A 12,686-nucleotide genomic window follows, 5' to 3' on the forward strand; every position below is an offset into this window, starting at 1 on the left:
AAAAAATTATAAATTTGTACTTTTTTCAAGTATGTAGTTAATGATAGTAATTACAAAATTGGAAGACTTCTTAAAAGACTCGGCGCAAGAATGAAATAATTCCATAACTCTTCAACCGTGAAGAGAATGCTTTATTACGGGAATATTACGGTTTTAACAAGAATCGCGACAAGAGTCATGCGCGAGTGAAAAGAATATTTGCAAGGTACAAGGCGACGAGGTGACATAACTGTTTTTATTTTATGTAAAGTTAACAATCCTCGGTTGCGCCCTGAGTATTTTCGCGATGCTGTTTCTTGAACTTGGCCTGCTACACTTAAAGCGAGGATAAAGTACGAAAGCCGGTGGTTTGTAGATGGAAACGACGCACAAAGGATAATCGGCAAAAAGTGAAGACGCGAATATCCTTTTCCCTATCTATTTATTAAATAAAAAATCAAGTGACTATACGATTATTTATTAAATAGATCAAGATTTTTTTAGGCAGACTGCTTATCTGTGTGCGATAAAAAATACTGAGGTTAATTAGTTATTGGCAATTTATTATTCAGTTGTGCATTGTTATCAAATCAATAAAATAACGATTAAATATAGAAAAAATATATCTATAATGTATACTTCGTTTTGTATATGATACATAATGAAGAGTTAATTTCCGTCACGGATAATGCGTTCTACCGTTATAAAAACGCGTGAACGGGATATTTTTAATCAACTCTTTGTCCTTCCATGTCGATATTTAGAGCCAACTCGAGCACGTGACATTGAAAGTTGCAAGTACGCAGTACGAGACAGATACGATTATTACTGCCAGAACATTAACGCAATCTCACGAGAAATCATTACCAATTATATAACGCGAAGCTGTTAGTTTGTACACTGCGCATTTTTTAATCCATGCAACGTGCATGGATTATCGCAATATGGCTATATCAACGCCTAATTATAACCACGCACACACTTTCGTCGAGCTTTTTTTGTTTACGCGGATCATATCGGAGAACTACTAAAAAATGTCCGCGAAATTTGTTAATAATGCTGGATTTAGATGTAAATTTATGCATTTAGATTTACATATAAATTTCGATAACAATATTCCAAAAATCTCTGTAAATCATATTCGAATTAATTCCGAAAGCTGGCAATAAATGAAATATATGCCTGCTGGCATTAATGAGATCAAAATACATTTAATTACGGAATTAATTATTTCGATTGGTTTGAAGAATTAAATTAATATATAATGTCAAATTATTTGTTTTTTTTTCTCAGGTAATTATTTAGAGATTTAATTATTTCTGCAATTTGTTACAACATTTGTAAATGCTTTAATTTAAAAAAAAACCTGTACGTTATTTATTATTGACAAACTTTAAGCTATGCACAGATGTTAATTATTAAACGAGAATAGATTTATTCATTGCGGTCGATGTGAAACTCGGAATATTAATGAATCGTTGAACAAACGAACTGTGGCAAATAGGTTCCGAACACCTGTTCTGAACTTGTCCTATACACCGATAACACGGCGAATCGATCGTTGTTCTTATTTTCAACACTTCTATTTTTATCTCACTTTAACGCTTCGATAAGAGGTTCTTTATAAATATGAGTCAGGGATCGCGGTAAGATTAAATGAGAAACATTTATAGGCAACAAACTTCGTTTGCGCGCGTGTATCAGTACACATTGCGTCGCATTTCGCCTGTGATATGTGGATTGCGTAACCGCACGTAATACAGCAGCGAGAGTAGATTCGGTGAGGTTGGAGCCGTAGACAGAACGAGTTACTCGCAGTGACAATAAAGATTATATTTGAATAAAAAGGATTATATTCGTCGAGAATTTTAAATAATTTATTTTAGTAAATAATCTTTACGCATCTCATATGTCTACTAGAAATTATAGAAGATAACTATAATATGGCAAAATATTAAGCAATTTTAGTATGTTTAGAAAATATAAAGTTTTTTAAAATGAGGAAAATTAAAAAAAAAAGCTTCATTAAATTTTTATTAGAATATAAGAACAGGTTCTTGTTTTTTATTTAAGAAATTAATCCGTATAGTGAATAAAAAAGAATAAAGAAAAATAGTATAAATAAGATTCTCGATGTTATCTATAATTAAAGCCTGAAAAATAGCTTAATAAATCGTTGGTGATAAATAAAATCTATTTCAGAGAATATGAGAATCACTGCGTGAACTAGCTATCGTCATTCGATCTCATTTGCTGTTACTGTGTACGTGTAAAAGGAGGGAAGCTTACACACGAAACAAATCTGACCTAATCGGCCACTTACCGCTGCCTACCGTGATGACAATACGAGCACGTGGTCGCAAGTTCGGCGGGGATCGTACGTGGAGAAGGGCACGTACGCCGCGCCGCGGCCGTAAGCGCGATGAATGTATTACGCGTGCGTCATATGCGCGATACACGATACTTTTTCCGATCTTTATCGCACTTCGGCGTTGAATAATTCAAGATGACTCGGCCAGTCCGCGTTCGAGAACCTTCGCAAAAATGCAAACCTGTTAATCAGCTAGTCAAATGATATCGCTATTACCGGAAGGAAATCGCACGTTTGTACGCGAAGAAATGAGAGGCACGTGTTCTCATGAATTAATTGCACACCCGTTATAGGGTTTTCGCCATTATCGCGATTCACGAACGGGATTCTCTTGACTTTGGCGGGTACATATTTGGACGATAAATGCTGATTGAAGGAAGTTGCGGGTTAGTTGGTAAAATATTATTGCTCGGCGCTTCGCAATGCATTCCTTTTTGGCCTATTATCTATCTTATCAGTATAGATACGAATATTATTGCGTGAATCATGTATAAGCTGGTATCGTATATCTTATTGTTAAAAATCTAAATCCGTATTCTGAATCCGTATCACTTGATGTTTTAGTATACATATGTCAGAGATAACTCTTCTTTACATTAAATTAGAATAACTTGCACTGGTGGAATTATTTGTAATATTATATTTTATATAGTATTTTTAATAAAAACTTGTATTTCCAAATTTTTTAATTATTTAAGTGAAATATAAAAACTAATACTATGAATAATAAATATAAATATTTAAATAATAGTCTATTAAATGAATAATCTCTCTTTCAGAGTATACAAGAATGTAATTAAATTCTTGTTACTCGCACGTGTTAGAGTAGTCTCGATAGTTCGTGTTAAATTTGTCATCATAGCTTTCACCTTTCGCGCAACGAGCAACAAACGAATGACTTCGACGAAGTGGACGCTCGAAATCTGTCATTATCGATGATGATTACACTTCGTCGTGATTTCGTGACAGATATTAGCAGAGAATCTAGATGAAAACCAACAGATTTGAAAGGCAAATCACGCGATCAAAGACTATAGTTGTAAATAATGATGATAGAATAATATGATTCGCTAATGGTTTCAATTGTTGATCGTCATTACGCATTAATAAATTATAGAACGTTTTAGAAACAAACAATAATAGTTATTAAAACCATAATAATTCTAGTTCGATGAAGTACATGTGACGCATTTGTTTCTTTTAATAACAGTTATTAGTGTTTCAGCTATATATCAAGAAATAAATACATATGTATAAAAGTTGTTTATAAAAAGGATCTTTATAAGTTTAATGCTAATAATGCACATGATAAGACAGCGATAACTAAAAACGAGCTGATTACTGTCGTATGGGAAAATTTTAGCCAGGAAGTTTTCCTCGTGCTATAATCCGGAACATACATTTTTCTGATCGCAGGTGTCTGAATGTTCCAAGTCGGAGGGTCCGTCATTGTCGACCTCCCCCGGTTCCGATTTTCTCACCTCGCCGGCGCATCGGTCCACGACCTCGCGGCACTTCTCGAGAACGTCCTCGAGGGCGTCCCAGAGCTCTCTTCAGAGCCCGAGCAAGAGCACGGGCACGTCTCCGCCGAAGACCGGCAGCTCAAACTCCCTCAACAAGTTCCATAATCGACTGGTCGACAAGCTAAAGCGCTCGTTGAAGAAGGCGGAAGATTGCGCGGAAGATCAACGGAACCTATCGTGAAACAGTCAAGGGGTTTTGGGCCGGCCGCCCGCGTCCGGCTCAAAACCGATCGAGATCCGACGCACTTCGGCACCCGTTAACGCATCCGAGTCGAGCCGCAACGTGGTGGCACGCTCGTGTCCGAATCCGCCTTCAGCTTGGTAAAGAAGAAAGAGAAAGGAGGAAGAGATAATAATAACGGAGGAAACGGGGAATGTGTGCGAATACGAGGGAGAAGAATCGCGAGAGAGGAAGATGCATATAAAAGAAGAAGGAAGAGAGAAAGTTCGCACACGTTCAGCTCGAAAGCGAGCACGCTCAAGTTTGTTAGCCCAGTACGGACAAGGAAGAGAAGGAAATGGTTGAACGATCCTCGAGCCGCGTTGTTCGGCTCGCTGGATGTCGACAGTCGATCGTGTCAAGAATCCTCGCGGGTCGAGAGACTCGATCGAGCGATCGCACGATGGTAGCATTCGAGAGGACGAAGAGAGCTGCTTGGGACGTTCCTTTTGGACCGCAACATCTGTAAGATGGCATCCAGTTTCGTGACAACGTCGGCGTATAAAGGCCAAACAATATCGAGCAAGAATCTGATCTTACGTTCTCTTGGATTTTGAGAATCTGTTTAAGATGGCGAGAGAAAAGAGTGGAGGCAGGAGGAAAGGAGCGAGGAGGACGGAAGGGTCGCAACCGATCGGTCGATCGAAGTGAGAGCAAGGATTTCGGGAAATCATCGAGATTCGAGAGTCGAAGGATAATCGTGAAGGAGGAAGGAGTCGGCGGAAGGAAGCGAGGTACATAATAATAAAACAGGATTACGTATCGAGATCGCACGAATCGCGAATGTCTCGCACGTTGAATGTCGCGGACTCGCGGTTAGTCGGTTACGGAATAGTCATTTGAGTTGCCAGACCTAAATGTTAAGTTCCTTAATCGCGCGCGTGATTTCTCGTGCGCGTCGCGCTCTATACGTTGTTCTTTTCCTAACGTAGGACGATCGGGAACGAAGATCGAAGAGAGAGAAAAAGACATTCAGCGGGCGCGAAGGTGTTTCCGGTTTCCGTGGGAGAAAAATAATACCCCTGAAGGACATCATGAAGATGCCCGAAAGACATTCTAATCTGGTATAATAATCTGATATAATAATCTGGTATATAAAATCTGACATAAATTGGTACAAAAATTATTCTAACGTTTTAAATGTTCCTCTATACCCCCTAATCTTTTCGGCATCTTTCGAGCATCTTTTAGGCATCCTTTTGATGCGGATGCGTTTATTATTTCTTCACTTAAATTACCTTCGCGTGGAACACGTTAACCGTGGAAACAGAACCGCATATCTCCAATCGTAACATCCAATTAACTTTCTCGCAACCTAGACTGAAAAGCGTTCTCAAATCAGTACGTCACGCAAAAAACCGTTAAAGAGGCTCGTACTCTTAGCGCGCTGAGCGCGACTCTGTTCGGTTCCGGTTGCGTTATTTATTTACTTAATTAATACACGAAGTATATATTCGGCATGAAATGAGGGCAGAGTCGGCGCAAGATGCGCGGTGCGAATACGGGCCAACGTACAAAAGAGAGAGTCGTTAGCGTAAGAAGCGCCGCGAAAATGTCGTTTTTATCGTAGTGTCAAACAGCAGCGAGGCTCATTCGTTGTTGTTCGAATTAGGTTCGAGTTTGCGTGCCGGAAGCAGCAACGGCAGTTTCTCGCCTTTGCGGGATCGGATTCCTGTCGTGCGGAGGAAGAATACTGCTCGTGTAATTCAGGAGCGCGTATGAATGTGCGCACATGCGCGCGCACTTCGGGTCGGATCATCGAGCGTGCGAAGCCTAAGAGAACCGATATTATTTTCACGTGTGTTTTTCCTGTTCAACGTCGCAAAATTATATTAATTGTATCATACTTAACTACGAGGAGCATCTTTCGCGCAGAACTGATGCGTCGAGTAATGTGCACGAACATCTGAAAAATAGCCTCGGGTGATGCAAGTATCATTGCACGGAAACAACTTTGATCGTATTCTGCGAATATAAATAAACTCGAGATACTTGATTGACATTTTAAAATTTCTTCGGAGACATTTCGAGCATCAATCTCTCGCGACTGTTTCTCTAAAGAAAATTAGAAACCCATCGAACAACTATTGACGCATATCAAGTTATCGAACGATATATTGCTGTTTCTTCCACATTACATGGCGCATGATATGATAGCGCTAAAGTACACGGCGCGGCCTATGGGGAAGCATGACAGATGCATCCGGTATCATTAACGACGCATTCCTCGGTGTACGCGTGTCGCATTGTAAAAAGCGCGATTCGCGGGCGCTATCGTTCCGTAGATTTCCGCTCTTCTCAAATCGCGCGCGGGCCGGGTGAAGATATTTTTTTAAACGAATCGTCACTCCTCGCACGCCATCGAAGATGTACACAACGTTTTCCCCCCGAGGTATTCCTCGCGCGCCCGAGTTACTCGTATCTGTTGTTTCGCGTCGTCTCCACAGACCGCTTGTTAATTTTGTCACATGTAATATATAAATATATATATCTATATAGTGTATTGTTTCGCGTTACAAGTCGAGTCGGTCGGTGAGAAGGAGGTGCGGGAGAGGGACGTGTGCCCCTTGCAGATCACACGTGCAAAGAACTTCGAGTGTTACGAGAAAAAAGCGCTACTTCTGTTATGAGAAATTTCTCTTGAGAGAAATATATCTTCTTCTTCGCCAAGAATGTGTCATTCCAAAGATATTTTGTTACATGACTTTAATAAATGAGAAAAGTTTCTTTCTTGTGGATTAATCAATTAAATGACAGGTACACAGTAAAAAATTTTGTGTCAATGGAAGTCCACTCTCAATTTTGTGTTAAAATAACTCATTCATCGTGTTATTTTTGACATTTAGAAATGTTATAAATGTCGATATAACATTTCTAAATGTCAAAAATAACACGATGAATGAGTTATTTTAACACAAAATTGAGAGTGGACTTCCATTGACACAAAATTTTTTACTGTGTATCGAGTAAAACATATCAAAAGCAGAAACTATTATATATTTTAAAATTGGAAAATTTAACAGTAATATAAATTTCAATTTATATAATAATACAATTCAACTTTTTCGATGATTAAATGATCAAGTTAAATTCATTTTCTTGTTAGGACCATGGTTAACACTCGATGTTCTTTGCACTTCACAAAAGTTCCGGTTTTTCCTCGTGATGGGCATAATTTACATGCTTTCTTTCTATCGGTTGCGTATCGGCGATTACGAACTGGGAGCAATTAAGCGATGCCGCGTAACTCTGTGATACCGTAAGCTATAAGGTAGAATTTACTCTGCAACGATTAACTGGTTAGAGGAGAGATAGAGATTAGGACGAGATGAACGCTTCGATTCTTCAACGATCGCAGACCAGCGTTCTTTGAAAACCGAAATGACGAGTTCTTCTATTTGGTTGGGCTGAACAACACGAGGGTGCTCCAATAAGGAGGAGATAAATTTTTTTTCTCAGGAAAGAGAAACAGCGTTGCTTTTGAATTTTTTCGAAAAAAAAAACGAAGGAATTCTGACGCACGAGCATTTGAAGTCGTTTACGTCCGTTTTAACGTGTATATAATATTAAGAGTCTGAGCTCCGAAAGCGTCTATCGGTTATATTTGTCTAAAAAAAAAAGTAACGAAAGTTATTTATTTTCTGTCAGAATTTTAAACAAATTTTAAAAGTACGATCCACACGGCATAGAACCCGACTTAATTCGATTTAATGTAAAAAGTGAAATAATACAAGAAAGAACAGATTAGCATGGATCGATTCGCGCTTTCGGACTCACGTCGGATTTAAGATAAGAGAAAGCTTAGTCGATAGACGTCACGCGGAAAATTTTGAAAATTTGCGTAGCTCAACTTACATTTCTCTCTTCGGGTGCAGACAGCAGAGGGATGAAGATGAAGAAAAGAGGGAAAGGGAGAGAAAGAGAGAGGGAGAGAGAGGGAGAGGAAGAAAAAGAAAAAAAAGAGAGGATTGTTTGCGTCGGTCGATATGTGCTAAAGCAGATTGAGGATTCATTTTGGGTATGGAGACATGTACCGAATAATTTCCAAAAGTTGCCGCTTTAAGTAAGACTGCTTTAGTGAAACAAAAAAGAACACAGAGACAAAAAATAATAATATAAATATCAATAAGTATAGGACAATGTGCCGTGGTGCTGGGCGGAGCATTGGGACACGTGACGTTCGACGGGATCGTATTTAATCCATTTTGCACTTCTATATAAATTGCAGATATATTATATATAATAGATTTATATATAATAATATTATGCCTTCTGGGAAAGCTTCCGTAATGTTACATTAAGTTTACTTTAATGATTAAATTGGAAGATACGATTTTTAAGTTTGAAGCTTTTTGGCACTTGGATCTATAACAAACTTGTCGACAGTTGATTAAAACTTGACGACATTTCTTGCTTATATATTTTTATTTTTTATATATTTTATATTTTTTATTTTTATTTTGCATTCGTTGTCTTGACATTTATCTCTTTCGTGACTCGGTACTGCCATTGGTGCAAATTGGATATCGCGATCCAATTTCGTGCGCGCGCGTTCCCAAGGTTTCGCCGATTGATTCGTACTGATTAAAAAAAGGTGTTATTAGAATTTAGAAATTGATGAGATATAAAATATATACGATCTATTCATTACGGCGGCCTCGGACCGCGGAGTAAACGTGGATTGGGACTTTTCTACACTCCTTATTAATGAAATATGCATTGAATTTCCTATTAAGCGTGTACAATCCTCACTTTGATTCAAGCTGTTTAATTATGAAAGAGATCTCGAAAGAGATGTATTTTCGTTTAACGCCACGATCTCTCGATCCACTTTCATTCTACGGTCGCAACGCGATTGCAAAGCTATACACGTGCAGAGATATATGTATACATTATATAATATATAGAGAATAAATAATATATATGCATGCATAAGCGCGTAATATATGTATACGTATATATATTATTTATTACGCGACGACTTGACTATTTTTTGTATTACTACTACTGTTTTATGGTTATTTGTTATACTTCACACTCGGGACATTTTGAGCGGATTTTTAGCGCGTGTTTGAGGAGAAGACCTTTGCAAGTTTACAGAGCGAGAAACATTTCCCCGTGTCTTTTCCTACCTCTTTGCAGCATCAATCATTTCGGCAAAGGTTAACACGATATTAAGATCGCCTTATACTGTATATATATGGAAATTATATTCTTGTCGATACGCGATGTGAATTCAGAAGAGGATTATTAATGTCCAGAAAGACGAACACAGTAATATTTAAATTGTATTTGGTTTTGAGACATTTCATTAAACGAAAATTAATTTATACACCAAAAAAAAAAGATTCGTTTCTCGCAAAAGTAATACTTGCCATTACTTCGACGAAGCTCAACGTCGTCGTCGATCACTTAAGTACTTTCTCCTCAGTCATGACGATTGAATATCACTGCCAAAAGCCCACAATTATTAATAAAGCAACAAAAAAGTAGCGTAGAGCGGGACCCGATCGGGGATCCCCCATTCATTTGGCGCGCTCGAATCAAGCCGTCTCATCTGTTCTCCCCCTTCACTCATACACTATCTCTCTACAGTCTACATTGACATATTTATTTTTCGACGGATCGCATATGTGTTGAAGAAGCCCGTTCGCTTTTCTTTTTTCCGTTGGACTTTAGCGCTGACGACGATACCGATTCGTGCCAATGATCGATTATATATATAAATTCTCGGAATCTATCTGGTTTTCTCTCTGAGTTTTTCTTTGGCAGCGACATAATTACAAAAGCAATATAAAGAAAAAAACTTCCGAACGAATTAACGTTTATACCAAGCCACGTTTCTGATATTTTTCCTCAGGCAAATAAAAATGTTGAAGAAAATCCCTCTCAGTAAATCTTGATACAAGTTAGAACGTAGGATTATAATGGTGGACGCTGCAGTGATTCTTGCACGTGTGTAAGTACGTTCGTGTATAAATCGAAAATTAATAATAACCCTGTTCTTTACTGCTTATTGATTCAAACCTCATTATCGGCTTGACTATTAACGCTGTTTCAATAAGGCTCTTTTTTGTACACCTCTGTTCTTTGTGCCGATGACTGTCCACGATTTGTTTATCCTACGCAAGATGTAAATTTTTAGTTTGACAATTCGCTAGATTTGATTGAGAGGAAACGTTGACGCGAAATCGAAATTCAGACGAAGAATCACTTTCGCGAAGATGGAGATAGGTTATCGTATCGTCGTCGAGATCGCTAATTATCCGCGAATTTTGTAGTCGAAGAGAGATGCGAGCGAAAGCGAGAAGATGCGTGCACATTCCATGCGTAATGATTATGCATATATGTATAAAGTAATCATCTGTTAGAGTTTGATAAGGAGTTTACACACAACACAATACATACACAACATACACACACACACATACCCACGCGAAAAATGCGCGCGCGCGCCATATTGCACTGGAAAATTATAAATAAATAATATATCTAAAGTTTTTGAAGCTTACAATAGACCTCGGTTTATCATTATTATGTATCGTGATTTTTATGTCATGTTCAATAAATAAGTTTTAAACTACTTAATTTCCCAATTATTTATTCCAGGAACTACTTAGCCTATATTCTTATCCTTACTCATAATTATGTATAAGATACTAAAGTATGCAAGTACGCACATGGTATTATTTTGAAAATAAAGACGCAAATAAAGGAATGTTTTGAAATATAATATGAACGAAAATTCAAAAATTAATGCAGCAAACAATTAAAATTTTGTGTTGCATTACGCAGCGAAATGAGACGTGTGAAATAAAGGATTTTAAACAGTATTGTTTATCGTATTTATACGGCTTTACGCAACATCATTTATTTAAAAAAAAAAAAGACACAGGAAACAGGAAATCTTTAACCAGAGTACATACAATATGCAATGTTCGAGCTAATTACTCGATTGCTCACTTCTTGAATTCATCCTTTTAATAAGACTATAAAGAGACTACGAAGATTATAAAACATGACTTGCATTAGACATGTAATGCGATAATAAGGCAATAGTGAGGGAAAGAATTCTTGTTATCAGTAGTAATATCGATGACTGATTCATTCCTGATGCATTCGAGTGGCGTGAGTCATCGTATCATTACAGAAAATTTTTTTACTATCCGGAAGTGACAATAAGAAACGAATGTGAAAACTCATCTTAGGTATCTTGCGACATAAAAGGAAATAATCGGTATAAAATTGGTTTCTTTTGTCTTCTTTTCACGAGAAAATAAATGTTTATCCTTTCTACAGCCTGGCGCAACTTCCTTTAACGAAAATAGCACATTTTTCTTATTTATGAGATTTGTATTGAAATAACATGTGCTATATATTTTTATAGATGGTATCAGTCAAATTAATTAATTTGTGAAAATAGCGTGTCATGTATTTGCCTGCCATTTATTTCATGATCGGGATCTGTGTCACTCGTGCACATTACGTTATCTTATTAATAGTTTCGCTTGCGTGATTCTCAATAATAAATTCACGCCACGTAGCTAAACTCAAATTTCAGTATTGCGACACGCAATATTTTACGCAAGCGGTAGTTACTGACAAATTTATTGCCACTATTCCGGCATTTGCTTTCATTACCGTGAAATATATCTTTTAAATAATGTTCACACACATGTTCTACATTATTTGCGGTACAAGTGGTTATTATTTTTCGTCTGGACTGTAGTTTATAATCCAAGAATAATATAAGTGCTTTGAACTTGCTTTATAATATTTATGAAATGCCGGAAAGATCATTGCATCATCAAATGCAACTCCGCAAAAAGAAAGTTTACGCTAGAGAAATAAGAGAAAGTACGAGACACGGCAGTATCTATTTTTCGCTTTCATTTATTATTTAAAAGATCTCTTATGTGAAATTAATATTTTTGGAAAATGTAAGAAAAAAACAAGTCTCAATATTATTTAAAACATCGTATTAATCTTTAAATTTTATCATTTTCGTCGAATAAAGAGTACCTAACTCTAATTTCAATCTAATTTTGTAGAATAAAATGACCCTAATTTTAATCTTACATAAAAATGTGAAAAGAAATGTCAATATCTTATAAAAGTATATCTCACAACAGTTGCGTCAATATATAGATATCAATACATCTTGTTGTGCTATAATCGAATTTTTACGTTAAATAATAATTAACAATTGAAAATAAGTTTTTGGTGATAATTCACTTAATAGCTTTAGTAATAAAAATAAATAACATAATCACCTGTTGGTTCACTTTACGTGAGTTTGAATATATTCTAATTTGAAACTTATAGAAAAATATATAACATTAAATAAAATTGTGTAAACGTGCGATATATATAGGGTAGGTAGGTATGACATTTTCGATGAGAAAAATTATCTTTGAATGGAGGTCCTAGAAGCTATGATTAAAAAGATGTTCAGTGATTTTACGCCAACTCTGTATAAATCGTCCTAGCTTTTAATCGGTTATTGTTCTTTGTGATTAAAATCTTTTGTCTCTATTCCGAGATAATAGAAAGACGTTGCGTAGATTACTCAATTAAGATTACAGAAAAAGAA

General features: G+C 36.8%; 1 long non-coding RNA gene across 1 annotated transcript; it reads left to right on the forward strand.

Annotated features, from left to right (window-relative positions):
* Window positions 1-4,049: 4,049 nt before the first annotated feature.
* On the forward strand, window positions 4,050-10,676 carry LOC139786830 (uncharacterized). Its single transcript, XR_011722435.1, has 2 exons — window positions 4,050-4,827; window positions 5,026-10,676. It is a non-coding gene; the product is annotated as an uncharacterized lncRNA (long non-coding RNA).
* The last annotated feature ends 2,010 nt before the right edge of the window (window positions 10,677-12,686 follow it).

Source organism: Temnothorax nylanderi, unplaced genomic scaffold, assembly GCF_030848795.1.
Source record: "Temnothorax nylanderi isolate EJ_2023f unplaced genomic scaffold, tnyl_v1.0 TNYL_tig1160_pilon, whole genome shotgun sequence".
Taxonomy (NCBI): Eukaryota; Metazoa; Arthropoda; class Insecta; order Hymenoptera; family Formicidae; genus Temnothorax; species Temnothorax nylanderi.